The following is a 27987-nucleotide window of genomic DNA, read 5'->3' on the forward strand; positions in this document are numbered from 1 at the left end:
TGGGTAGTGTTAAGGGGACGGTTGCAAACAACTTTACTAAATAATGGAAAGCAATTGAACCCGGGGTCCGCGATGCAGCCTAGAGGACTGCGGCCGAACACCTTCCCAGTAAGAAGGTTAAACAACCAACTAATGTATAAATCCCTCCAGTGTTACTTCACACCTGGACGGGAAAAGGGATTCGCACTATCTCCGTTAACTGCACGAGAGATGTGCGACAAATAACGTAGCCGTAGCCCTGTTAACTGCACAGAGGCTACGCAGCAGGTGCTAGGAAGTGTGTGTGACTCACGCCGGCTTGTACGTGCTCCCAGCCGGTGTGCGACCAGACTGTGGAGTAATTCTCCACGTGGCTAACAGGCGGTGCCAGGAATACGGAGTCCGCAGTCTGCTCGGGGTGTATAGCAACCCCCTTGTCAGAGCCAGACTGTCAAACAGAACTACCTGCCTCCCTCCAGCTAAGACTGCCTATCCCCAGCTAAACCTGCCTGTCCGAAGCTAGAGCAGCAAGAGCGCATGTGGAGCCCAAACAGACAAGCGTCCACACAGGAACACAACCTTAGCTCAATGATCAGAGCGCACCGCCATGTTTGTGGGCGGGCTATTTAAAGATTAAGCCCTGCCCACTGTCGCATTATTGGTCGCACTACTGATGACATCACCTGCGGCCAATCAGGTGGTGCCAGGTCACCGGATCAGCTGACACCAAAGCACCAATCACGGTCCGCCATATCACGGGCATGCTCAGTGCAGTGCATCCTGGACTTAGGCTGTAGCAGCCCTTGTTCTCCTCCGCAACCTATGCTTAACACTACTAGGAACAAGGACCCAAGAGACAGCCTGTACTTCTCGTGCACTGGCTAGGTGTTGGGACCAATGGTGATGCTAAGCAGCATCTGCCCAAGCTGGACCAGAATGGGAGACCACAGATAATTCTGACCCAATTTCAGGTCCAGCAACTGCCTGACACCTAACAGGTAGATTGTTGAAATACCATACAGTGGAGAAGATTATGGTTGATGGGAATATCACATTCTCACACTTGGGTTTGTACATTCTTCTACAGCACAAATTAGTTCTGTTTTAGTTAGAAACACCTTTGATTTTTACATTTAGATTTACAAGCGATAACATTGTCTTACGTTAGAGGATACAACTTTGAGCAAAGGTACAAAGCTGTTAAGGTTTAAATACATCGGCCCTTTTGTGCCTCTGTGATATCCTGTGTCTATAATCGCTGCATTGGTAATAGGGTACTTTGCTCTGCCAATTTTACTGGTTCTCTAATGGAATATTTATCTGATGGTAACTCAAATCCACTCTGCACTTTTATTTTTATAGAAGCCAAGTGTCAATTCACTAAATTCCTAGGTGTCAAGCTATTGAAAAGAAACACTTCTTAAATAGCTGTCCATGAACGCCGAGCTTTTTCTACGCACGCCATTCACTCAGTGTAGAAATGCTATCACGATTTCAGCATTGGGATGTTCCAGATTCTAGCTGCTATTATCTTTGTTTTTGGACAGCTACTGATAGGCAATTAATTTAGGCAAATAGATAGGTTAATAGAGCTGCCAGATAGTGAAAAAAATGTCATTGTAGCTGATAACCTGTAATAAAACATGAAAAGGGAGAAAAATGAAGCATTGGAATGCGGAGAAGGTCCTTAAAAATACGATGAGACATTTTGAGCCTTCTCAGAATTACAAGGTTGGGTCAGGGTGCATTTACATTAGACGACCTGCGTCCGTAAATGACCGTCGATCCGATACTTGTACATTAATCGGAAGTCATTTAATAGACAGCTTAGACAATTAGACTACGCTCCTGATGTGCACTGAACGATCAGCAAAAAGATCATCCTGTGCGTATAGACTGTCATTGTTCTCGTCAGCGGATGTCCTGCATACACAGGACGACGTGCTGCTGAGAATGATTATTCTTAATATAAGCTTAAAAATCATCTCACCTGATGAACAAGCATTTTGCTCCATTGTCGTGTGATTGGCGGCCTATTTACACTGCCCGATTATCAGGAAAAGCTCATTATCAATAATTGTGCAGTATAAATGCGCCCCTTCACATGTCTGTGATTTTCCATGGACCGAGTGGTCCTTGCAAAATTGTGGAGACACGTCCGATTTTGATCTGAGTGTCGGATCAAAATCGGCAATGCAAGTCAATGGGTTAGAGAAAAAAAACAAGAGAGCACTCGCATGGCAACCGAGAGCGATTTGATTTTCACGGACCGTTACATAGGAAAAGAGTATAGAATTTTTTTTTTCCAGATACGAAAAAAGCTGATCATACTCGGACCAAATTTGAGTAAAACTCTGACCAAAAATCACTGGTGAAATCCGGTCAGCTTTTCTCATAAATGAAAAAAACCTGTTGTCTGAATAGGGCCCAAGAGAGTGATAGATGCCTTTATGATGGTAAAAACCCTTTTTTCTAAAGCATCTACAAGTTATTATCTTGACCACATGGTTTGATGTACCTCTATAGGAATTATATGAATACTCTGATGGTTTTTTCTTATTCTTATATCTACCTTTTTTTCTCTCTCCTATTTTTCTCTTGCAATAACATATCATACTTATACTGCTAAGTAATATATGCAATATTGTAAATCTATGGCATTTTGTGCTATGACTCACACCCAATAGAGCCTAATTTTACTATTTGTCCCTTTATATATTTTGTCCATGTTTATGTTTGAGAATGCAATAAACAGAATTTTTTTAAAAGATGAAGGTGTATAGAATTGTATATGCGATTCTCAAAAATATACTGAAAAACTAAGGTCAGACAGTGATCTTTCATTACTTTCTGTATGTGTTGCAGTGTGTAAATGCTATTCCTCTCTTCTTCTCCATCGGACACTGCTGATCTATAAACACGATCGTTTAAATAATGTCAACGTCTGCTTATATTATTTTGTGCAGTTTCAATTTAGTTTTAGGCTAATTAGGCAATAAAGAGGTAATAAAAGTTTACTTAAAAGACAGATCAATAAACTGCTCACAGATGGACGGTTTATGAACAGTGATGGGGACAGCTGCATAACACTAAAACAAATTCCCCATTAGACTACAGCAGACTTGTCTTAATTTCTACTCTATGCCAGAAATATACATTTACCTACAAAACATCATTTAGATATCGATTATTGGAATAGCCATTGTCTGTAATACCTCTCAGTCTATTAAATGTTTGCATGGCGCCATTAACATATTGACAAGTATGGTGCCAAACCAATTAGTAGGCCGTTTTCCTCCGTTACTTCTATACTAACTGAATTACAAAGGAAATTACACTGTAGGTAAATTATAAAGGTTGTAATTTTATGTAAATCCTCTAAATTATGATTTCATTAAAATCAAACCCCCCAAAAATGAACACAGACAAAACACAAAAGTGTATAACGGCCCAAAAATGAAAAGGTGAAGCTGAATAAGGGCACTTTTTAGATAAAACCCTGAATGATACCAGGCTTAAATGGGCAAGAGTTATTCCGTAAAGAAATATCCTATAAATGGTCGTACCTAACCGGGAAGATTGGCAACCTATATGATAAACGAGTATGGCGCCCTTGCTTAAAACGTCGGCTAACCCCAAATTGCCTATAAATTCCTACCATACTGGGTGTAATGAAGGTATACAGGTATCTATAAATGAATAATCACTGCCAAAGGGAACAACACAACACTGGAAGGAAAAAAGGGCAGTACAAGGACTATAGCCACATCATAGGCAAAAAATTCCTCATAAAGAAAGTGTGCATTAATACGAACTTATCTATCAATGCTGTACAACTCAAGAAATCTTAAAATTAGAAATCTTGCAATTTTCAAACTGGCCACTGGGACTATTCTACATTGATACTTCCTGTTCTTTCAGGAAATGCACATGTACATGCAACAGAGAGACTCAGACCCCATATTTTGTATTGAGGCATCTAATGAGCATGTTCAGAGGTCATTGTAAATGAAGGGGGAGCAAGGGGAGCTGTGAAATTACATATTATGAATAGTGGATCCTTTGTTATCAGCTGTGTGTAGTGTTGTTACCTGTCATTTTAACCCTGTCTAGAATGATAAGGAAACTGCGGTCAAAACGCTTAAAAAACGCATGGTAGAAGGCCTACCATGTTCACCAATGATAATCCGCATGTGCTGCGCACATGCTGCGGAAATTTCCGCTGCGGGTTATCATTGCGGAAAAAAACTCAGCACTACCAATTATTTTGCGGAAGTGCTGCGTTTTCGCCGCCATTGACTTGCATTGGAACGCATGGATTCCGCATCACTACATCTGTACATGCGGAGTCCAAACGTTTCAATGTGTGGATGGTACCCGGGTCTGGAGGACAGGAGACTCTCCTCCGTAACCCGGGGACCATAGAAAACTGTAAAAAAAGAATAAAATTAAAAAAAAATATTATATTTACCTTCTGACGGCCCCCGCTGCCCTTGTCCTCCCTTGCCGGCAGATCCCGATGGACTGAAGGACCTGCGCTGACGTCATAGTCATGTGACGGCAGGTCCTTCAGTGTACCGTGAGCTGCCGGCAAGACAGGACGGAGCGAAGCAAGACTGCGGGGGCCATCGGAACGTAAGTATAGATTTATTTTTTATTTTTTACCATTCTTTCGGTCACACTATATAAATCCATGCCGTTTGCATGGATTTATATAGTGTGACCAAGTTGACAAGCACTTTCCAAGAGATGCTAAAATCGCTTGGAAAGCGCTTGTCAACCCGCATGCGGAAATGCATGTGAAGAAAGCTTCACATCCGCATGTCACTGGCAGGAAAAAAGCATGTACAATCCGCATGTACAATCCGCATGCGTTTTTTCTGCCAGGGAGATGCAGAAACGCTCAGGAAAAAATCCTGAGCATTTCTGCATCGTGGGCATATAGCCTAAGTATAATCCAAAATTTTTTATATATCAGCACTACCAACCAAACAATCAATCCTAAACACATGCAGGAACAGCCAATGTCCTGGCAATGTAATGGCGCATGCTCAGATTGAGATCTTGGCACTGAGTTCTCATCTCCAGAGATCTTGGCTCCCAATCTGAAATCTGAGCATGTGCCGCCTCTGGTGACCATTGTCCCAGAGTCCACCAAATTAGAAAGTATGGAAGGTGCGGGGCTCCGGCTTTCACAAAATGTCAGCGAAGCCCCCGCACCACCGAACACCTCATCCTACCAGCATAGCCATCACCCGACTCATGCCTCCGCCAGAAGCTTCAGGCAGCAGCGACTCTGGGACCCCGCTCCACTGCAGCCGGTAAACTACACCGCTCAATTCGGATTATAAGAATAAAAAATACAGTATATATTCAATGACATAAGCAGTAACTCAAAAGCAGAAACACATTTAAGTTGTAGTGAGATTAGTGCAGTGTATCATAAAGAAGAAAGAAAGGCCAGCAGCACTCCTGCAAGCTGCAAAACCATGCACAGTTGTTACCAAACAAAATCTGTGCATTGGACCGCCATCGATCTGATATTGATGGCTCACCCTAAGGCCCCCATACACATTAGCCTAAATTCAGCTGAACCAGACGATATTCAACGGGTTTGACCAACACTCTAACATGTATAGGGCGCCGGTAGACTGATTATCGGTGGAGATGCCGATTGGGTATGTCCGATTTCAGACTCAGTTTGTTCTCACACAGATAAGCTTCCGGCAGAGAAATTGGTTGGTGGGTTTCTCATAGAGAACACAGGAGCTCGGACGAGCGAGCACTCCTGTGTATGGGAGAGAAGGTGGATATGGCTGGCTTAAGGTTAGACTATAAAGATAAAAATCCAGGAAAGGAAAGTTTCACCAAATATGACTTAATATAATTTTTCAACTTTTCCATTACTTTTCCAACCTAGTGTTTCCACTCCATTGCACATTCATTGGCAGGTCATGTGTCCGGGTGAATAGTCTAGCATGTACTGCACTGGGAGACCGATATGGATTGTCGGTTTTATGAAATTTATAAAGAGGATGATGTGTCAGTGTTTTTGAGTGACAGCATGTGGGCAGGTGTGTGGTTGGGGTTATGTATTTGTTTGCATGTGTATGTCTTTGTCTTTCTTTGTATGTTGGAAGTATATACAAAAATTAACATCAAATGAAAAACATGTGGTCTAGGATTACCCTATAGCTGCCCCATAATCATTCTCAGGAGTTACAGTAAATCTCTCATTACACTGACCTTTAACAGACACTGAATTTACAACCACTCTTCCTACTTTAGGGGCGATGCGATCTGCAGCCTTCCGCAGGCCCATCTTGTGCTAAAGTGGTTAACGTTTATGACAAAATGGAAAGGTGATAGGATAATTAAAAGTAAACAGACTACAAATCCAGCCAGATGGCAGTATGCCTTGTTTGCACTGTGACTAGATCTTCTCAAGGTAATACTTGAACTATTATTGTTGATAGTGAGGTGATGCAATGTTAATGCAATATAATTGCCCGTGCTCTTATGTTACAGCCAGGTGTTCAGCAGAGCATCCAGTCGGCAGTCTGTTTTATCTCCTATGACAAGCCAAGTTAATATAGATTTCTCATACTTGTATGTCTAGCAATTACCCAAGTGTTAAACAACTTCTAAATTGATGTCAATAACCTACAGTATATGGCAACAATAGACGGTTACGGACTACTGTAGGGATTGTGCGTCACGGATAAATAGCGCGAGTGAGAAGAAGGCAGCTGCTGCCTGACACAACTGCAAACAAGGTCAATGTGACCACTTTGCTAACTCTGTACCACAGCTGTCGTATAGGTTGAGGACTTGTGAAAATCTAGACAGCACAGGCTTATTAATTTTAAACATCAATAATCAGAACACAAGTCTACTACAATAAATGAATCAAAAACTAATTACATTAAACCATGTTCACTGTTAGGCAGTATCATTATCTTATTCTTAGTAGTTTTACGTCATTTTTTTCCCTGTTCCATTGCTAACTAAACCACCAACAAGCTATTGTTGATGGATCTATTCTTCTTATTTTTAGTTCTAATACTTTTCAGGGTTAATTGCTTTGAATAAGCTTTAGTTTTATTAAAACGAACCTGTCAGCATGATTTAATAATGTGAAATAAAGATATGGCTGTAACGGCGCTGTAATAATGATTAAATTGATACCTTTGGTGAAGAAATCTGGTTTGTTGTTCTTCTTTAATAAGCATTTGACATTTTCGGCTAATTAGATTTCGGTGCACAGGGGCTGGATTATGCTCTGGGTTGTCTCCTCTCTGTCTGTGATTCCCCGGCCCCTCCACCTGCCTCCGGGCTTTGGATGACAGGTCATTGTTGATGATTACAGAGGATGCAGATCATTCACAAACCGGAGGCAGGGAATCACGGACAGGTAGAAAAATACCAAGTGCACAGCCCCGCCCCTGTGCACCGAAATCTAATCAGCAGAAAACTTCAAATTGTGATTAAGGAAGAACCTTTCTTCACCAAAGTTATCAATATAATCAGTATTACAGCGACATTACAGTTATGGCTTTACATTACAAAATTGTGTTAACAGGTTCATCTTTGTTCATTAATACATTAAATAAGTGGTCCGGGTAAAATTAAACCTTGTCCACATCACAATGTGTGTAAGGAAAATAACAAACTCAGTAAACTCACCAACTGACACCCACCGGCATCCAGGATAGGTTGTTCCATGGACTGGAAAGGGACAGAAAGTGGAGACATAACTGTTTAACCAGCCGCTGGCCCACTGAGGTCTGTGACTTTGAGCAATGCATCATCTGTGGCATTAATGGTGACGTCTCTCATTCCTGTTTCTGCACAAACCATGGAGCAGTCTATGCTGGATTCAGGTGGGTGCTGGTAGGGGAACTATAATGAGTTTGTTATTTTTTCTCATGTCTAGTCTACCAGGCAAGGTTTTATTTGGCCAAGACAAGCCCTTTAAGACCTGCTTTTTGACTGTGCCATGTGTCAACATATTTGCTTCTACATTAGAATCGGAGAATCAAGATTAACTTTATGGATTTTAGTATCAAAGTTAGAGTCAATCACTTGCCTGAGGCTGAATTTTACAAATCATTGGAAAAGCCCTAAAATGACTAGAAAATTCTGGAAAAGGGTCAACAGTGAGTGTTCCTAGAAAATAACTCAAATTTTATCTAAATTTCTCCTATCCCCACAATATGCAGGCAGTTTAACGGAGAAAGACACAATTGCTAATGGATGTACTCACTCTGTCATGGCTCATAAGTTACTTCCTGACACTGTCTATGACGCTAAGGTATGTCAGTACATCAGCAGGTAATATTCCGTGATGTGACAGATGTGGCATCAATTAAAATAAAAAAAAGCAGAAAACAGATGCTGACGTAACCTTGATGGATGGAGCGCTGCTTAGTGGTCGCTTGGTATCTAATACCTCTTTTGAAGGTTGCATCAAACCCTTTCAGTATCAGGTAGCAAAACAACATACATCTTCCCTCCTCCCTACGTTCTCATCTTCCTCCAACCACCATCACTTCCCCAGCTTACAGCTTTGCAGCTCGATTGCTTGATCGGTTTTGTTGCCTTAGGCGTTGTATAATTGACTTGGCTCAATCAGTGCAGCATCAGCTTGATCTGACACATCTACCAGAATGCCTTGCAGCTCACTTCTCACATTGTCACAAGGTTTTGATGTGCCGCAGGACAAAACCTTGCTTTCTTGGGTATATAATGTTCTAAAAGTATCTCAACAGACATTATTTATGTATTTCAGCTGCCAACCAACAACCCTGACTACAGTTAACATGCAATTATGATGAGGCCCTGCCAAGAGCAGCTGATGATAATCTTGCTATTTAAATGCATGTGCTGGATATTAGCATTGTATCCTAAATAACATAAAACCTAATAGAATAGTAGTAAAAATGAATAACTTCTACATTTCTGCATTAATTGAAGGATTGATAATGCCTAAAATGAAACCGGCTGTTCTAAGGAGCATTCACACTGCACGATCACACGACAAATGAACAAAAACAATACTTCGTCAAGTGGAATGATCTTTAAGTTTGCTTAAAAATCATTGGCCTAAGCAGAGCATCATCATGTGTAAGGGCTCGTTTACACTGACCGACGCGCGATGTGTAAAAGATCACTGATCGGCTACATAGAAACCAGTCAGCAGCCATTCAATAGACTTCACTTACAATTTAATACATTGTTCTATGTGTAAATTATGCCATTGTTATAAGGCAGATTACCAAAATATTGCAATCCAATTCAATATATGTTGTGCACCAAAATATCCAACATCCGAAAGAAACATGTGTACCAGGAACAAGGTAATAAACAAGTAAATATTCTTAAAAGATTTCAAGCTTGTATTTATATACAATTCAAAAACAATAGACACGTACAAAAACCAGGTACAAGTAATAAGACTAAAATTTGGTGGGTGAGCTATTGTGGGAAACCCCTATACATAATTAAATGTACATAGACACAAACATGTCAAAGGTAAATTTTTAAATGAAATATAAATCTATGCACATATATATATATATATATATATATATATATATATATATATATATATATATATATACACATATACCTGCGCAAAAGTGCTTCTAAAAGTGCTAAATAAATCACACCCAAGATTAGGCAATGTATGACACTGCAGGGTAAGCAATTTATGCAGTGTACATAGACATGCGACAAATATAAATATCTGAACAGTGCTAATAGTAAGAATTCTCACAAACATTAGAAACATATATCCAAGGATCAATACCTATGTCATATATTGAGCTCACCTACCAAACACCCGACGCGCGTTTCCCCAATGCTTCGTCAGGGGTCAGTGCTTCATTTTGTGTTTCACCAATGCTTCGTCATTGTTCTCAGCAGCACAAGTCTTGTTTACACAGGATGATGTGATGCCAGAACGAAGTTTTCTAAGCAAGCTTAAAGATCATTTCATTTGACAAGCATGCAATTGGCTTGTCCTTCAGCTGATCGTCAGCCTGATTAGAAAACAAGATTATCGTGAAATGAGCGTTCCTAGGAATCATTCTTTGTGTATCATAAGCACAGTAAGAAAGCTGTTACAGATCCGGGTGGTGGAACCTCTGGGCTGCGGAGCAAGGAGGGACCAGAGGGGCGTGACTAAGCATCTACTCGGCCTGACCAAGGTCGCACGGCGGCTCAGTCGACTCCGTGAACCAGGGAGGGACCGAGCAGAGGGACCAGGTGCCACTCTGGGACCGACCTTGTATGAGAGCAGGTGACTCCCATGGGTCAGAAGGCAGGAACTGACCAGTACAGCGGAAGAGCACGGCAGGCAGGCTGACGGGTGGTCCGGGTAGACAAGCAGGCTGATTCGGCTGATAGCCAGACAGGTGCTCCGGGTACGCAAGCTGGCGGGCACACCAGGTAATAGGCAGGTGCTTCCAGGTAAGCAGGCTGGCGGGCACAGAAGGAAACAGGCAGGTGCTTCCAGGTAAGCAGGCAAGCGGGCACGGCAGGTAAAAGGCAGGTGATTCCAGGTAAGCAGGCAAGCGGCAACGGCAGGTAACAGGCAGGTGCTTCCAGGTAAGCAGGCAAGCGGGCACAGCAGGAAACAGGCAGGTGCTTCCAGGTAAGCAGGATGGCAGAGCCCATAGACAGACTGGCGGAATGGACTGCAGGCAGACTGTCGGGCTGGAAAGTAGTCAGACTGGCGGACTGGACTGAAAACCAGACTGGCGGACAGGACTGACTTGCAGAGGACCTGAGGGCTGAAGCAAAGTAAGTATAACAGAGCAACAACGTTGCACGGGCACCTCCATATTGGAGGAGGTGCCTTTTATAGAGAAAGTCCTCCGACCATTGGCCGGGGACTTTTTAGGACGGCGCGCGCAGCCCCTTTAAGAGGGAGGGAGCGAACGCGTGCCCTAAGCACAGTGCCAGGGAAGCTGCGTGCACCAGCAGCAGCAGGGAGTCCGGAAGACGCCGGAGCAGGACCGCGGCGGTAGAGGGGACGGAGTCTCTGCCTGGCAGGGGGCAGAGACGCCGATACTACAAAAGCTAATAAATGGCCCCTGATCGTCTTCAACAGTGCCGATTGGCGGTAGTTTATAGCTGCTGGTTGATCACAATATATGAGCGCTAAGGAAGGGAACACATTTTTTTCAAGACAACCTTACTTGAAAATGAAGAACAATAGACTAAGGCCTCATCCAGAAGGTAGTTTTTGTAACATAAATGTATGTTTAGCTTATGCCTTTAGATGATACATACAAAAATTCTCTAGAATGGAACATATAAAGTGTAATTTTCCTACCAGCACAAAATCACATCTATTGTATCTCATCATTACCCATTTGATTGTCATTATTTATAGGCTAATAAGAGAATTGTGGTCAACAGTTTAGGATCGAAGGCACATCTTTGGCTGGGAGGTTGTAGTTTCTCAGAATCCATATTTACAATTAAATTACTTACATAATGACTTTCCTGATTTGAGCTATTTAGCTCAATAAAAGTGTTAGTAGGTCAGCCAGCAGAAATGAATCAAACAGTAGATCTGATGCCAAGCATACCCACTTGTGCCATGTACTGCTACCAACAATAGAGTGGAAGGTTCTAATAACCCAGCATGACCAGTCAGAAGTTCACTAGCAAAACAAGGAAATGTTTGATTTAAAATATGTTTATCTAATGATTCTAAGTAATAACAGAGCTGTCCAACATATTTAGCAAACCAGTAACAAACTTAAAAAAATATATTTATATTATATAAATTATTGTGGCATATACTCGAAATGTGAACAAAAGGAAAGCACAAAGGCTCAGTCATTAACACTGCATCCTTGCAACGCTGGGGCTCTGGCCTCAAATCCCACCAAGAGCAACATCTCTAAGGAGTTTCTTGGTTCTTCCCATGTTGTGTGGGTTTCCTATGAGTTTCCTTCCACACTCCAAAGACATACTGATAGGGGTTCACAATCTAAATTCCCTATGGGACTTCTGAGCCTGAGGAATATGATGGAGCTATATAAATGAGTAAAATAAAGAATAAGGCTATGTTCACACATCATGGGTTTTTCTGCTTTTATTTTCTGCAGCAAAACCTGATCTCTTGCCAGGAGGTTGTTCAGGATTTTTCTTGCGTATTTGCTTATTTTTTGGTGCCTTTTTTTCAGCGTTTTTTTCACTGTCCTTTAGTCTCTTATATGCATGTACATAAAGTTCAATGAAAAAAAAATCTCATTCTGGTTTTGGAACCAAAAACGCTGAAAAAACGCTGAAAAACCTGACACCTGCGTTTTTGGTGCGTTTTTTTCCCCCACTCATTACTTCCAATGGGTGAAAAAACGCTGAAAAAAGTGACATGCTCTATTTTGCAAAAAAAAAAAAAAAACATGCAAAGCACAAAATCCTGAACAAAAAAAAAAGTGATGTATGCATGAGATTTCTGCAGTCTCATAGATTTTGCTGGTACTGCAAAACGCAGCTGAAAATTTTAATGAAAAAAAAAACGTAAAAAGAGGCTGAAAAACCATGATGTGTGCATGAGATTTCTGGAGTCTCATAGACTTTGCTGGTACTACAATACACGGATGAAAATTTGCATAAAAAACGCATAAAAAAGGCTGAAAAAAACATGATGTGTGAACATAGCCTAACACATGTGATACTGACTTTTGACCCTTTAGTGCAACCCAGATATTACCACTTTACTGCTATTAAGTCTCAGCACAAAAAAAAGCTTGAGAACCTATGGTATATAATGCAACGGCAAAAATAACAAATGCAAATTGTATTTAGTGTAAAGGAGGTGCGCCATCTACCAAGTCAGACTGTCATACAACATGAACGAAGATGTATGGCTACCTGGGATAAATCTCATCATCAAATCAAAAATCTTGGATAGAAAGAAGATCCAAATATAACACTCTACTTATAATATGTCTTCTGGAAGTTTTCTGATTCATCTGTCGTCAGTGTCAATCAACTCTCATTGACTCTTCATTGCTTCTTCCTACAGTTTTTCTTTTTCAAACCAAGAAAGCGTTGCACCCTGAAAGGGTTAACCCTGGGAAGCATGCAACTTAAATGCTAACCACGATTCCCGGATCAACTTAAAGTAACAGCCATACACACAAGGGTTAATCCATCCATTCAGCTATGTAATCTTCTAGTGAAACAGGCAGGAATGTTTTATTCTGGGATTTAAGATTTAAGTTTTTTTTTCTTTGTTGTCATAACAGATGACAGAGGCCTTAAAAGCCTCCCCTTACACTGTGATGTGACACATCACAGGCTGTTAATCCTGCCCTGGGGTCAGGCTAAATTCATCTTTCATGTTCATTTTTATAGGGAAATGGCAGCTGCGGGAGTAGCCTGAGCTCCTTGGGGAAATGTAAAACAGTCTTTAATCATTGAGGATTGTTAAGGAAAACAATCTGTTGTGAGTAAAAGTTGATGAATCAGTTTGAATTCTAATACGTTAATATGAGTTTGTTAGGCACAAGTCTGTAAATGCAAATTTCGTATAACTGACCAGCGAAGACAAAGAGGGGGATGGAGAACATTTCTTCTGGGATTTCGCTATTTATGCAGATTTGGTAGAACATGAATATTTAACAAAAAGTCCAAAATAAAATATATCCATAGAGACAGTTTTGCCTCACTCTAAAGGTGTCGCCCATACACATTAATGTTGATGAAAAATTTCAACCACAATGGGAAAAAATGAATGAACGATCATTTTTAGCCAACCGATCATGGACTGTCATTGTTTGAAATGAAGTTGTATGTCTTTGAATTTGCTCTACAATAGTGAGATGAAAAATGTTTCATCTTTGAATTATTTGTCTTTAATGGAAACTTCCAGAAAGATGTTTCCTTCGTTCCCTGGTTTTATTGACTATGTTCAGCCAGTTTTAATATAGACTAACATGTGTATGGATGTATCGACATAACAATCATTCACCAGTGGACTGTTTGATCCAGGGTTGTTCGGCCATCAACCTACTTCTAAAGCATACGGCCACCTTAACACTAAGAGTTATCTACCTCTTAGTACATTTGTGCCATGCCATATATTATACATAACGACAATATGAGGAATCGTAATAGACCAGAACTATGCTTTGGCCATCTAATCCTATAAAGAACCTACAACTAACCAATCCCAACTGGATTGGTGATAGATCTTAGCTTAGAATCTTCCAGGGATTCCAAAGAACTGAGATTGGGAAATACTGGATAATTTCATATGGTTATTTTTAGTAGCTTTGGTGTTCAGTAATTGTTGGCACAATGCATCATGGCAGTAAATATCTACTTGTGCAACAAAAACATGTCTGCCAGGACCTTATGCTTTGTGCAGACTCTAATAGGTTCAATGCTTAATGGCTGGAGATAGCAAGAGCTAATCTCCCCTGCTTACTCATGCACCTGCTACTCTAAACAAAGGAATCATTTTGTTTGCATAATTTAGGGTGCTCAAATGGTAGTGTTTGAGGCCTTCTTTCTTTTGCATTGCTGACTTGATCCTTTAAACAGCGCGATTAAAGGGATTTTGGTGCAAGAAGATAGCAGATATCTAATGTTTGCAATTCCATGGGATTTTAAGGTTTAATGCCTCACTATCTAACAGATAGTCTCCAACAAAGCTTTCAGCTCATCACAGAGTTATTTTTGTTTGGGGGGGATTTCTCAGTCCACCCCTGGATTATCTTGGAATAGACAGCTGTTAAAATGCCATGCATGAAGTACAATATTTCTTCTCAAACTGAAGACGTACAGATAATGCTGCAGTGTAAACTTCACAGGCTGCAGACCTTCAATTTAAAGACAAAAATAAATATAAGAAACTTCTTGAGATAGTCACATTTTGTGTTAACACACGTTATTATGCAGCATTCTACCAGGAAAGTGATAAGTTGGGAGGCCAAAAGTGACATGATAAAATAAACTGTTAGGCAGCGTTATATAAGCCGAATGCCTGCATTAATCTCTTACAGTGCGAGCAATCAACAATTAAGATCAACAGTACCGAGAATTTATTCATGACGATAAGAGAGCAAATAAAGCAGCTGAAAGATCTATGCATACAGTAGAGCTGAGCAGACCGAGTCTCTACAGAGACACAAAGAAAACCTGTCGCTTATATCACTTTGTATGGAAGCTTATGGTCCGTTTACATGGGCCGACCGGCGGCACAATGAACGGCAATCAGTAAACCTTTACCTATTAGCTGGCGTTTAATAACCTGTTTACACAGGTAGACCGCAGTAAATGATGCACATTGAGCGATTTATTATAGATCACTCAGTGCACATAGGGTGCCACAGTTCTACACAGTGTGAATCCTGTTTACACAGGATGATGGACCCGACAAGAGCAATGATCTTTTGCGCTGTTCGAAAGATCATATCACCCATTAAACAAGTGTTTTGCTCGGGTGATCGGCAGCCTGTTTACACTGAAAGATTAACATAAAACAAGCGTTCTAAAGAACTCATGTTCACAATTAACATTCAGTGTAAATGCAGCTTTAGTAAAAATGTATTCTTTACTACTCACCCTTTTTTCTTCTGTTGTAAAATCCTATGTGCGCAAATGCTACAAGTGAATCAAAACTTAAAAAAGAAGGCCTTCAATAGCTAAAATATCAATTCTTAAAGCATTATAAAATATGTAATGAAAAAAGAAGACAATCATAGGCGATCTATGATTGTGCTGACTGTGAACTACGAAGGCAATTATGCCTATAAGAATCCATGAGTGAATGAAATCATGTAGACTTTAACTGTCACATCACTCCGTTTTACGATACTAGAGTAGTACTGTTTGAACCCAGTGGCTGAAGGCGCACAAACAGGAACAGCAAGAGGTAGTAGAAGTTCTTGGAGACAGCAAGGAGTTGTAGGAAACAATCCGTAGATAAATTAGAACAGACTGGGTAAGAATGCTCAGGAGCTGGAGACAATTCTAACAGCTAGACACAATACTCAAGCAATGATTGAGAGATCCATGCGGTTTTAATGCCCAAACAGGAAACACAACAGATTCCATAGATTGAGCATCCGCCATCTTGGTAAAGGGCAATTGCAGAACACAACAGCAGCTTCCAGTGGTAAGGAGTGAAACTGCAGCACAATTATTAAAGTGAACAATAGCGGCCACTGGTGGTCAAAATGTAGAAGGCAACAGAAATCCTTCCACTCCGTAAACTTTCTAGACTTTTTAATGGCCTTGCAGTAAATCTATGATAGATATATTTAGAAAACAAACAACAAAATAACTGGCTCCTTGGATTTATCCAACCCTATACTTCAATAAAACTGTGACAAAGGGTGGATTCAAAGAAGTAGTTCATACACTTGAGATATACTCAAATTCTGTTGCAAGATATGTCTCAAGTATCACACAGTTTTACCTTATATGAACTCTCTATATGTTCTTTAGCCTTTCCTAATTTAACATATAGTCGGAAGTCAAACATGGCAACAAATAAATCAGGCAAACATAAAACACATCTATGTGATCAATATAGGCTATAAATACATCCAGAATAATACATACCAATGATCATAACCCCTGAAACAAGTAGCAAATAATCTGCAACCAACATTGTTACCGCTTGCTCTTCTAATAAGCAAGCATCTGAATGACACGAGTATCATTCTTAATCTTAGGATGACATGATGCGTTCTACCTGGCCAGATCCCAAACATATATGAATGTATTTACCCTGATTAAGGTGACTGACAAAGGCTTAATTCATGCCTGTCGGCTTAGGTTATATTGAAGGCCAATTAGTGAATACATAACATGACAGCCATCAAGACATGAACAAATATTGAGCTCATCAAGAAAAGTAATTGTGAACAGTGGCAAGAAGTCACATTGATGTGATTAATTGGTGGTGGCCTTGTAATTTAGGCTTCTTGCCTAAAAACTTCATGTAATATCAATATTTTAAAAACAATCCTACATAGCTTTATTCTTCAAGGAGCTGGGTTCTGTTCTGACAAAGTCCTGTTCCCTTTTAACACTGTGTGCAACACCATTTTTATTGCTCCACATGGATCCCATTTTAAGTCAAGAGGATCCAAACATCTTTAATGGTCCTGTGTGCCCCCTGACAACATGTAGAAGCTGTGCAAACACATAAATTGCTGAATCTACAAAAAAAAATCTTGGCCTATATAAAAGCTAAGGCTTATTTTAAATTACACAGCCGAGTGGAACCTCCTGACATTGAATCACTTGTCAACATTTTCTAGTGTCCATTTCACAACCAACAAGGCTCTTGACAAGGCTTTCAAGTTCTTCAGTTGATCCCTGGCTACTGTCGTCTAGAGAACAGTTTGCAGACAGTACAATCTCAATGTTAAGAAACGATTGTTTCCTCTCTTTCGGATAGAAGAGAAGCTCACACTCCCCATATCTCTTTATGATGATGTTTTTATGTATGCAATAGTATCATAGTCTTAAGTTTAGAGAAAATCTGTTGTGTAAAAAAAGTCCTGAAATTGTGTTGATAGCTAAACAAACACATACATACTTGTATCTTATATGTAACCCCTGCTCATGTACAGCACCATGAAATCAATGGTGCTCTAAAAAGAAATAATAATAATAAACCACATTGTGATAAATCCAAATCCTCCCAAACTACTAAACTCGGCAAAATAGAGTGGACTAGATGTTTAATGAACATATAGAAAATTCTTAATGCAAAGGAAGTGAAAGTGAGTGCAAATATATAGATATTTATCCATACATTATACATATTTCAGAAAGGAAGTATGTGGAATGATATAATTAATTTAATTAGAAAAATATTCTTCCAGTATCAATGATGACCATAAAGAAATTACGAGTCCCACTGGAGACAACACAACAATGCAAAATAATGATAAAAATAATAATAATAATCATTCTAAAAGATGACAGGTTTGAAACTCCCTGCTATGACTGTTACTGTAGGTAGTAAAATAAATGTATGTATATAGTATGTATAATTTATACTCCTTCGCACATGTGTGAACACCCAACTGCAAAAGTTTGACATTTCAAAAGCTTTCCCCTATCCTTCAATTTACTCTGCCATGTATCTTATCTTACTCAAACAATCTAATTGCCACCCAATCTTTCAACGGCACATCATCTTAGCACCTAGCTGACAGGATCGGCATTCACCTGAGGGCCTCATTAGAATATGGCAGTTCAGTGGGACAAAAATACCTCAACAATACCTGCTCAACACCCCGGCAGCTGACTGACAAGCAAATAATTGGGCTAAACAAACCCAAAAGCACAGTGCAGCTGCCAGGAACCAGTGTGTGCAGCAAGTCTTCCACAATAACAGTCAGAGTAGTGACTGGTTCACGTCATTGTAAATCTTTGAACAGCAGAAAGTGGTGACACATAGCAATGACAGCCTTAGAAATGTCATGCTAGTTACTTCAGGGATTGAAGTCTCGAATTCACAGTGGCTTTAGGTAAGTGAGAAAATTATATAGTTGCTCAGCGAAAGCAGGAAATCTTTTAGGCTAGATGTATTTTTTTGCCAGATCTTTTAATTTGAGATCTAAAAGGGAAAGTCCATAATCTAAATGTGTTTTAAAAGATTCCTAAAAAAATATAGAAAAATAAAAAATATTCTAATGTGCTTCCCCTTCATCCAATCACAGAAATGGTTCGTCCTTGGTGACACAACTGGACATACGAGAAGGAAAAGACGGGAAGGAGACAAAGCGCAAAATAGGGTCTTATCTGGGTATCAATATTAACAGAAATGCACAAATTGTGCTCACCTGGTTGGGTTGTGTGCACACAACCACTGATAGGACTTGAGGCTGCTGTAGACCCACGAGGAGATGAATACATAAAAAGAAAGAGCAAATGGGTTTGTTCTGCGCTGCCATGAAAGAATGGAAGATGCCAGTCCAGTAGTAATTGGTTTATTCATCAACGTATTATGCAACTTCTTCATCAGGACAACCACGATCATGGTTCTCTCGTATGAGAGAATCTACACTCATGTGACCCTGGCCTAAGTCTCTCTCTTCTGTACAGAGGGGTCCTCTCTCTTCTGTAGTGTATAAGTTCTTATGGTCAGTAGGGTCTTTTCTCTTTCTTTCTCACATGTAAAGTGTAAGTTTTTATGTTCTGCGGGGTCCTCTTTCTTTCTCACCAGTAAAGTGCTTTATGGTCAGAGGTGTGCTCTCTCTGTCTCTCATGTAAAGAGTAAGCTCTTAAGGTCAGCAGGGCTCTCTCCTTTAGAGTGTAAGCTCTTATGGTCAGCAGGGCTCTCTCCTTTAGAGTATAAGCTTTTATGGTCAGCAGGGACTTCTTTCTCTTCAGTAGTTTGTAAGCTCTTATGATCAGCAGAGTTCTCTTTCTTTCTCTCTTGTAAAGTGGCTTATGGTCAGCAGGACTTTTTCTCTCTGTCTCGCATGTAAAGTGTAAGCTCTTATGGTCAACAGAGTTCTCTCTCCTACAGAGTGTATTTTTCCTAGCAATTACAAACTTTCCAGTATTGAGGTTCGCGCAATTTATTTGCTGCAAATCTAATTATTTTGGAAAATTCTGCAAAGCCAGTGAATTCGAATTTCAAAACATCCACTCATCTCTACTGTAATTCAATATGACCAAAAGCACAGAAGAATAAGTTAATGGATAGTGTAAAATGTTTGTTCATTTTCCTATTTTTAACAGATACAAAAGATTTTAAAAATGACACTACCTTCTTAATGAAGCATAGCTAAGATATAATCTTTTTCAATTTTTTTTGTAATGGCAAAATTCAAAATGTTAAAGTTACTGAAAAGTTAATTTCACTGAAATTAGTTTCCACTGGCATATAGTAAAGGGTCTATGCATGTTGTCATATCAGTCCATGTTGGAAAATCCATATTACGACACCCATGTATTGCTAAGGGGTCATGCTGTACCTCCATGCTCCTCTGATTTTACATTGATATTTTCTCACAAATTCATGTTGAATCCATGAGAATGGATGTAGCTTTCTAAAGAATACCGTATTATGGAAGTATTTTTAACTTGAAGCATTGGAGGAGTACTTATAGGGTGTATCCGAAATTTTCAATATGTATTCATATTGATTCCATGTCTCGCTATAAAGGGTCAATGACCCTCAAACAATTTCTAGTATCATTCCCATATGAGGTTATATTTAATGCCCCTTTAATGCAAGGTTCGTCATAAGATGTTAATGTACTACCTATTACATCCAGATGGATTTGTACACCAAACAAGCAATTTATAGGATTTTATAATAGCCTATTGGTTTGTGAGACACAATGTGGCAGCATCAGCCAGATGAACCAAAAACTGAAGTAATTCCATAAAATTATCATTTAGAATTTACTGATTCTTTATTGAAAAATCCATTAAAATACAATTATATGTACAAAACTAAGGTACGGTACGTTATAAAAATGGAAGCAAATATTTATGACTTATACTTTAAATTGCATTGTGGAGAAGAAAGATGCTCCAATTACATATTCTGATATAAAGACATCTTATGGCATAATGATTTCAATCAAAAGGAAAGTAAATATACGGAAAGTGGGTAATGAATAGTACTAGATATTCTGCAATGGGAAGTAGCATTATTATTGCTGGAATAGGAGTTATTCGGAGATGTATTGAAAAGAGTATAATTAAAGAGCATTGTTGCGCTGTCACTATAATGTGTATGTGTACTGTATGTCTAATACTGTACTTGCAGTTAATGCTTTGAAAAGCATCCAGTCCAATTGTTCTCAACCTGTGAACCATGACAAATGCCTTGGAAGTCGTATTCATGCCCTATACGATTGTTGTTGCATGTTACCATGTCTCAAGCATCATCTAATGCTGTAACCAAGATGCCGAATATTCAGATGCTCTCCCCCCTGTTAACGGCCAGCCTAAGCTCAATAGGCAAGTCACTCGTGAATGTTCCTCTGGAGCTTGTTTCCAAGGAGACCGTGCCCTCAGAGAATAAGTAACCTGAGCTGTACCAGCCCCCTATTCTCTTTTGACAAGATGTTGACTGCTAGAGAATGCCATATCCCCTGGGATTAATAGCTTACTTAGAGTTGAAAATAGTGGTGCCAAACAAGTCCTCCATAACTGGCATCCACTTCAACCTAAAACAAGAATGACAATTAATGGATTTACAAAGCTTACGGAAATTGTGTCTGGAGCTGCCCGCTTGTCTCCGAGTTGAAACAACTGATCATGTTTGTTTTTATCTTAGATTTCTGTGCCAATATGTTACTAAACCATGAAACAAATATACTTCCTCACACTCAACATAAAGACACATAACCTATAAGAGGATAAGAGGTAATATGATCCAGTCACTTCATTCTCATCATGGAGTTTCAGACAATTTATCCAATAACATCAATAGATTATAATAAAAGTTACATGTAATTAGTGGCCAAGAGTAGAAATTTTTGTAGAAAGTAGTCAAAATTATTTTTCACCTGTCCCGGTTCAGGAGCCAGTTCATGGGTCTTCCTTTATGGCCAGTCCACTTGTGCAAGTCTGCGCCGGGCTACTTTAGTGACCCAGCAATCACTTTTGACATCATTACCCAAGGCATTTTAAGGCCGACTCAGACACCTATATACGCTGTCTGAGTATTCAATAAGCATAGCATTCAGTTATCGCAGGTACTTCAGGAGTTTACCTCACCATCCATTTCACTCAGACTGCTAATCATCTATTCGGCAAACTCTTGCTTATCAACTATTTGCACTTCCCATCTCAGACATGCAGTTAGCCATTTGTCTGCTGTAAGTCTGCAGTTAGCCATTGGTCTGCTCTGCAAATACTGCACATACTGGCACCACTCAACTCTGTTGCAAGTGTGTAATCTTCTCTACAAGCTAGTATCCAGTTTGCCTGTTCATCACTGCTGCCCTTTGGTTAAACACTTGTCTACTCATTTCATACTTAGCTCTAATTGATCATATGTCATCTGCAAGTCCTGGCTTAACTATTCCTCCTCAGTTCCTGAGTATATCCACACTCCTGGCTCCGTGTCTTCTGCTGTTTCCTGCTCTGGTTGTCAGCCTGCCATCCTGCATACTCCACTGTCCTGCTCCTCATGCCATCTGGCTCCACTGTGCCATCGCCTTTGGTATTTGTTGCTCATCCTGACCTATGGCTTAGAGAATCCATCTCTCAAGTGAGCCCTTAATACTAATTTAATGATTATAGTATAACAATGTAATGTATAACACCATGACACGATATAGTTGCATGTAGGTCCCTTCAAAAAAATATCCATATAAGCTCTCACTTTAAAATTATGTCTTTTAACTACATGTATATGATAAATCATAAAGTAAAACAATGACTAATTCAATGATCACAGGTCAAAGTGTCTGTGATACCGCAGGTGAGATGTTGGAGATAAATGAGAATAGTATTTTCAATAGACTCTTAAAGAAATCCAAATATGTGCACTTCTTGCAACCATTCAATTAATATATGCACTTAAAACCATTCTCCTTCCAAAAGAGCACTTGAGAACATTTGGTTTGCTCTCCAGCTTGCTATCTTTTAAGCAAAAGTTTGCACTAAGCATTTAAACAGCTCATTCAGGACTTTATTCAACACACCTTCTACAAACAGATATTGTGTAGCACTCACTCATCGGCTGATACATGTGCATGTGAGAGTGCATGTATTCCCAGAGATGGCAGAAACATAATCAGTTAGAAAAACGTCAGTCTTTCTGCTCCATTAAAAAATGAATTACGAAAACCTGACCCTGAAACGTGACCGCTGATTCCTAAAATGTTACACTGAATATTTTAATATTGTATAGAAACGCTACATATTTTTTAAAACATTCACCAAAAATGTTGGGTCAGATATTATCCGACTACTCATTATAAATTCTGCTCCTCCTTTTTAATGTCCCCACGCGTTTCCTACTTTTATAGACAACTAAACATTTAAGGTCAGTCCATGTTATATGGTAGTCCAGCTTTAGTAATTACCGTAATTCAAAGTAAATCCATACTGATTGAAATTCAGCAGCAAATGTATCACTTATGTACAGACTTCAGCATATAGCGCAGGTTGCTAACACTCTCGCCCGCTGACCTACAGGGCAAGAGGACACTCTATAAGAGGGGTTGGAATAATCTGGCATGTGAATCTAACACCTTGTCATGTCACCATCCCTATCTGACCTAACCCTGTCTTATTATGCTTGGACCTACTCTTGAAAGGACAATGTTGTACTTATCAAATGGAAAATACAATTACCCTTCATTAAGCTGACAACTTAAGCAGCAAAATATATTTGTCTAGGATAGTGGAGAAAGAAAAAAAAGAAGACAGAAGTCTTGTGTAAACAGCCAAACAATACAGCTTTATCTTATCTCAAGAACGTATTGCTGCTTGTCTGTAACTGTGTGCTTTACTGCCAAAATAAAATAAATTGAATCAGCTCACACATGATAGCATGTTCTTTCCTAAGTCATACTAATTGCTTGGCTAATTGATGTTTGTTGAACTTTCTCCATTTCATTGAGTGATTAGGTACAAAGCTAACAGTTGACATCTGTAGGCGCTTAACTGGCGTCTGTAATTACTGTTAATGTTAAATAATTGTTAGTTAATTGGAATGGTAACTGGCTGAATGGAATCCAGATTGTGAAGCAACAAAAAGAAAACCTATTTAAATAAACATGCATCTTCCACAAAAAGATTTTACTATGGTTCTGAAATACTGCCATCATCCATGATACCGACAACTGATCTCCAGGGATCCGTATTACTATAGCCACATACTGAAGCTGAAAGACTCATAACCTAAGTTCATCCTTCTCTACTTCCAAGCGGTGTTGTTGATCCAGTGAAAGATTAATAGCCCCATGCACATTGGATTAAAGACAATTTCATTGAAAATGAACGATCGTCGGCTGCTTTGGTTGAAAAGTAGTTTGTTCCGACCAATGCCCAAACTATGAACGTTTGTCATCCTCCAAAAACTCAGACTTATTGGATCTTTTCAGCCAAAGATTACTACTGGCTACATCATCGGCTGAAAACATCCAACACTGTTGACGTGGTCTGACATGATTTCTTTTCAGCCTTTTGTCCAAACAATCAACAAATATTTTGTCTTATGTGTATGATGTCCTTCAAGAGTACCATAAATATCAGGGCTGTGGAGTCGGTAAGCCAAACCTCCTACTCTGACTCCTCAATTTCCATGACACCGACTCCAACTCTGACTCCACGACTCCCTCATACATGGCTCATGTTTAAGTGATAGTTTACTGTAGCACAGATTCATCTCAGCTAAAAGTCTAGACCCTTAGATCAGGAATAGGACAGACATTTATAGGACATTTCATAACTTTCCCAAATTCTTATGAAAAAAATATTCCCCACAAACTGCATTGAACTACTGTACCCAATTTATTATATATTTTAGGAGTCGGAGTTGGTCCATTTTATACCGACTCCGCCAAAATGGGCTTCGACTCCGACTCCACGACTCCGACTCTACAGCCCTGATAAATATTACACTTCAGTTGGCTGAACCCACTTACTGAATGAATGGCTGACAATCTAATTTGTATGACAAAAGGGGGCAGAAAAAATAGGCATGTTGGATCTGGCATTAAGGGAGGAAGGCCTTCATTAAAGCACCACTTCAGAGTTTTTTTATTTTACTGCAGCACTGGAGTGGTGCTACTAATCTAAGTTCCCTGCCCCCGTCTGATACTCAACAGCTGCCGTCTTCATCTTTTATCAGCACCGCTCTGATCGGCTCTCCAGCAGTTTGCGACCTGCCGGATCACTCCAGTGTTTGCTGGGAGAGCCAGGGGTCACTTTTCATTCTGGCTCTCATAGACTTGCATTGAGAGCTTGAGATCATTACTTCTGACTTCCGGTCAGTCAGAAGTTGCTGTCATAAAATTGCGTCACAGTACCGGAGCAGCGCCAGGAAGAGCTGTAGATGGCAGGTGGTGAGTATAATATTAGATGCAAGGATCTTGCGTTAGTAGCACCACTCCAGTGCTACAATAATAATAAAAAAAAAGCTGGAGTGGTGCTTTAAAGGTATCTGGCAGCAGCCTATTCCCCTCTCCCCATTTAGAATAAATGCACACTCAGCTAAACTGAATGAGCATAGCTATGGAAAGTTCACTGGGAATAGCTGTTGGCTGAACTGTTGGGTGGTTGCCAAGTCATCCTAATAATCTCTCCTGATCTGATGAATGGCAAAGCAAAACCATAGATTGATATTATAAATGGGCTGGTAGTCAATGTTTATAAAAACAAAATTAAAAATAAAGACAGAAGGCATTTTGAACTCATGATCTTAGGCAACTACCACTGCCAATGGTGAAGAATGATTATTTGACCATTATCTACCAATTTCAAGGCCACAATTTGCTATGCATAATTGCAGACAGTGGCCCTAGAGACAGTCTCTTTCTTCTGGAATTGAGCTAATTTGCATACTATTTCCCAAGGATCATTGCCTGTAAGACACTCTGCAAGAAGTATCGGTACCCCTTGAGACTTGTGGTTTGAACATTCTACCGACTCCTAAAAAAATACCTGCAGTATTTTCGTCACACACAAAACAGATATGGTGTCAAACACAAATGTCATTCTGTGACAGCATGACCATTCACGTTCCAATAATAGACCCTGCAGATCAGAAACCTTGTTCTTTACAACCGTGCAATCACGTGTTTCTAGAAACCCAGATATAAAGAATTCCTACACGAGGCACAGATATGTACAATTTTACTATTTTTTCTCCAACCCGTGCAACATTACTCCGAATATACATTCAACATCTATGTTGCTGGTAGTACGAAAATATAAATAGCATAAAAAATAAAAGCTTACAAAATGCGATACATTTTCATATAAAATTAATCTGATCTGATCCTGGATTAAGCTTGCTGATCGATACAAAATGGAAATTCTATCTGGCATTTTAAAAAAATAAAAACATTTTATTTTATTCCGCTGTTTGCAACAAACATTTTTTGTAACAACAAAAACATAATGTTACACAAGATTTTACAAACAGTCCTAGAACTCGACTGATGTGCAATGTTCTCCTTATAATAAGGATAAAAGGGAGTTACGCTTCATATATGGCAAAGATGCAGATTTGAGTCCAAGCTTTGCACCCTTGATACGTGAGCCCTCCCCCACAACCTATACATAATATATTTTATTAATCACTAACCAAATATTTATTTTTAACAATCAAACAAAAAAAAATGATAACGTCTACAGCTAACTTATATCATCTAACAATCATGCATCAATGTTTCAATTCACATTCATCAATCAAGCCAAGTAAGTACCACGCAATAATCATGTAACCAATTATCTAATCACCAATTAATTCCATGCAATGATTCTTGAAACAATTCCTAGTATTAAATACATCGCCACTGCGGATGTTTACACCATATGGATTGTCTATACAAGTAGAAGAAGTTGAGAAACGCTGAGACAGCAATTATCTAGTTTACAGATTCGCTGGGATTAAAGAGTGTTAAACTGCTAATCTAGGAAATCTCATTAATCATACATAATGTATTGTTCTAATTGGATATCGATGTCTAAATCCCATTTACGAACCTTGTACAATCAAGACTGCTGTGTGAATTGGGGCTCTGAAGAATACAGATATGGTTCAGAGAGGAGAACATTGACCTTCCTTTCAGCGTTTCCTTGCTCTTGGCAAGTAACACTACATAATGCGTAAAGGAGCCCTGACTTTTAAAGACAGGCAAACCTGTTTAGTTTAAGAATTGAAACATGATGTTCGTCAAACTGACAGCTTCTTGACAGCCTTGTCAGCCACCTATCCACCCAATTGCTAAACATACAGCGGCCAAAGTTGTACTAGACCCGCACACATACACTGCAGAGGTCTTACACCTGTTTTGCTCTTATTGACATTAACCAAGAACAGAAGATCTTTCAAGTTGTGTTATACTTGATGTTTGGAGAACTAATCCCCCCCAAAAAACAACAAAGGGCCTCCCCTTAAGCCTTTTTACTCTAACCCTGCAAAAAAAGCCTAGTTTTTTCAGCACCTGGGATATGTATTGAGCCGTAGCTTGCTTCAGAGTACCAGCATGAATTAGCATATGGCAAGAAGGGGGGACTGGAGGAGGGAGAAGAATAGGTCCATTTTGATGGAAATAGAGGCCAAAAGAATAATCTACCATCCACTAAAAAGCCTATTTGTGTATGGATTCCCAAGCAAAGCCTCGGAGAGCTGATGTTGATTTTAGAATACACAAAGAGGCTTTAATCCTTTCAAGGGAACTAAATCACAACCGAAGAGAGCCTCACAAGAAAGTCTCGCTGTCAAGGAGGCTTATTCAAAACCAAATAGATGCCACAAATCAAACCCTGTAAGTAAACACAAACAGAAATATGGGAAATGTGGTCGAAAGAAGAAAGGAGAACAGAGGGCAAAGGAACAAGGGATCCTCTTCATCAATCATGCCTCATTCTTGGTGAAGTGGGCTCTTCACCCCAGAAACAAACTACCAGGTAGGAATGTTGATTGACTGGGCCACCTCCTGTTCTACCGACCTGGTCTCACAAGTCTACATTTACTAATGAATCAGTGCTGTAATTGTACATACTGTACTGAAATAAAGGATATTACAATCTGCAATTATTATAGTAAATGACCCTGGTATTCTTTACATCAGTTCCCAGCAGTGAAAACCTAGGAAACGCTAAACTGCTCCATGATTATGGTGTCATCTATGGTGGAAACTACATTGAAATGTATAAAAACCTACATTTCCTTTTACAAAATGATAAGCTATTACATTTTTTTTTAAAACATTTCAATTTGTGTTCCGTTTGGTTATCTTACAATGTACATATATAAAGGCAGACGCACGCATAGATCTTTTCACTATCGCATTCTTCGGAGAGTTT

General features: G+C 39.5%; 1 protein-coding gene across 9 annotated transcripts in view; it reads right to left on the reverse strand.

Annotated features, from left to right (window-relative positions):
• The window catches only part of AUTS2 (activator of transcription and developmental regulator AUTS2), a 1755315-nt gene that overhangs the window by 70721 nt on the left and 1656607 nt on the right, over positions 1–27987 (reverse strand). The gene's annotated exons all lie outside the window — the stretch shown is intronic.

The sequence above is a fragment of the Phyllobates terribilis genome, unplaced genomic scaffold, assembly GCF_046119375.1.
Source record: "Phyllobates terribilis strain yellow unplaced genomic scaffold, ASM4611937v1 Scaffold_2__4_contigs__length_985480577, whole genome shotgun sequence".
In the NCBI taxonomy this organism is placed as follows: domain Eukaryota; kingdom Metazoa; phylum Chordata; class Amphibia; order Anura; family Dendrobatidae; genus Phyllobates; species Phyllobates terribilis.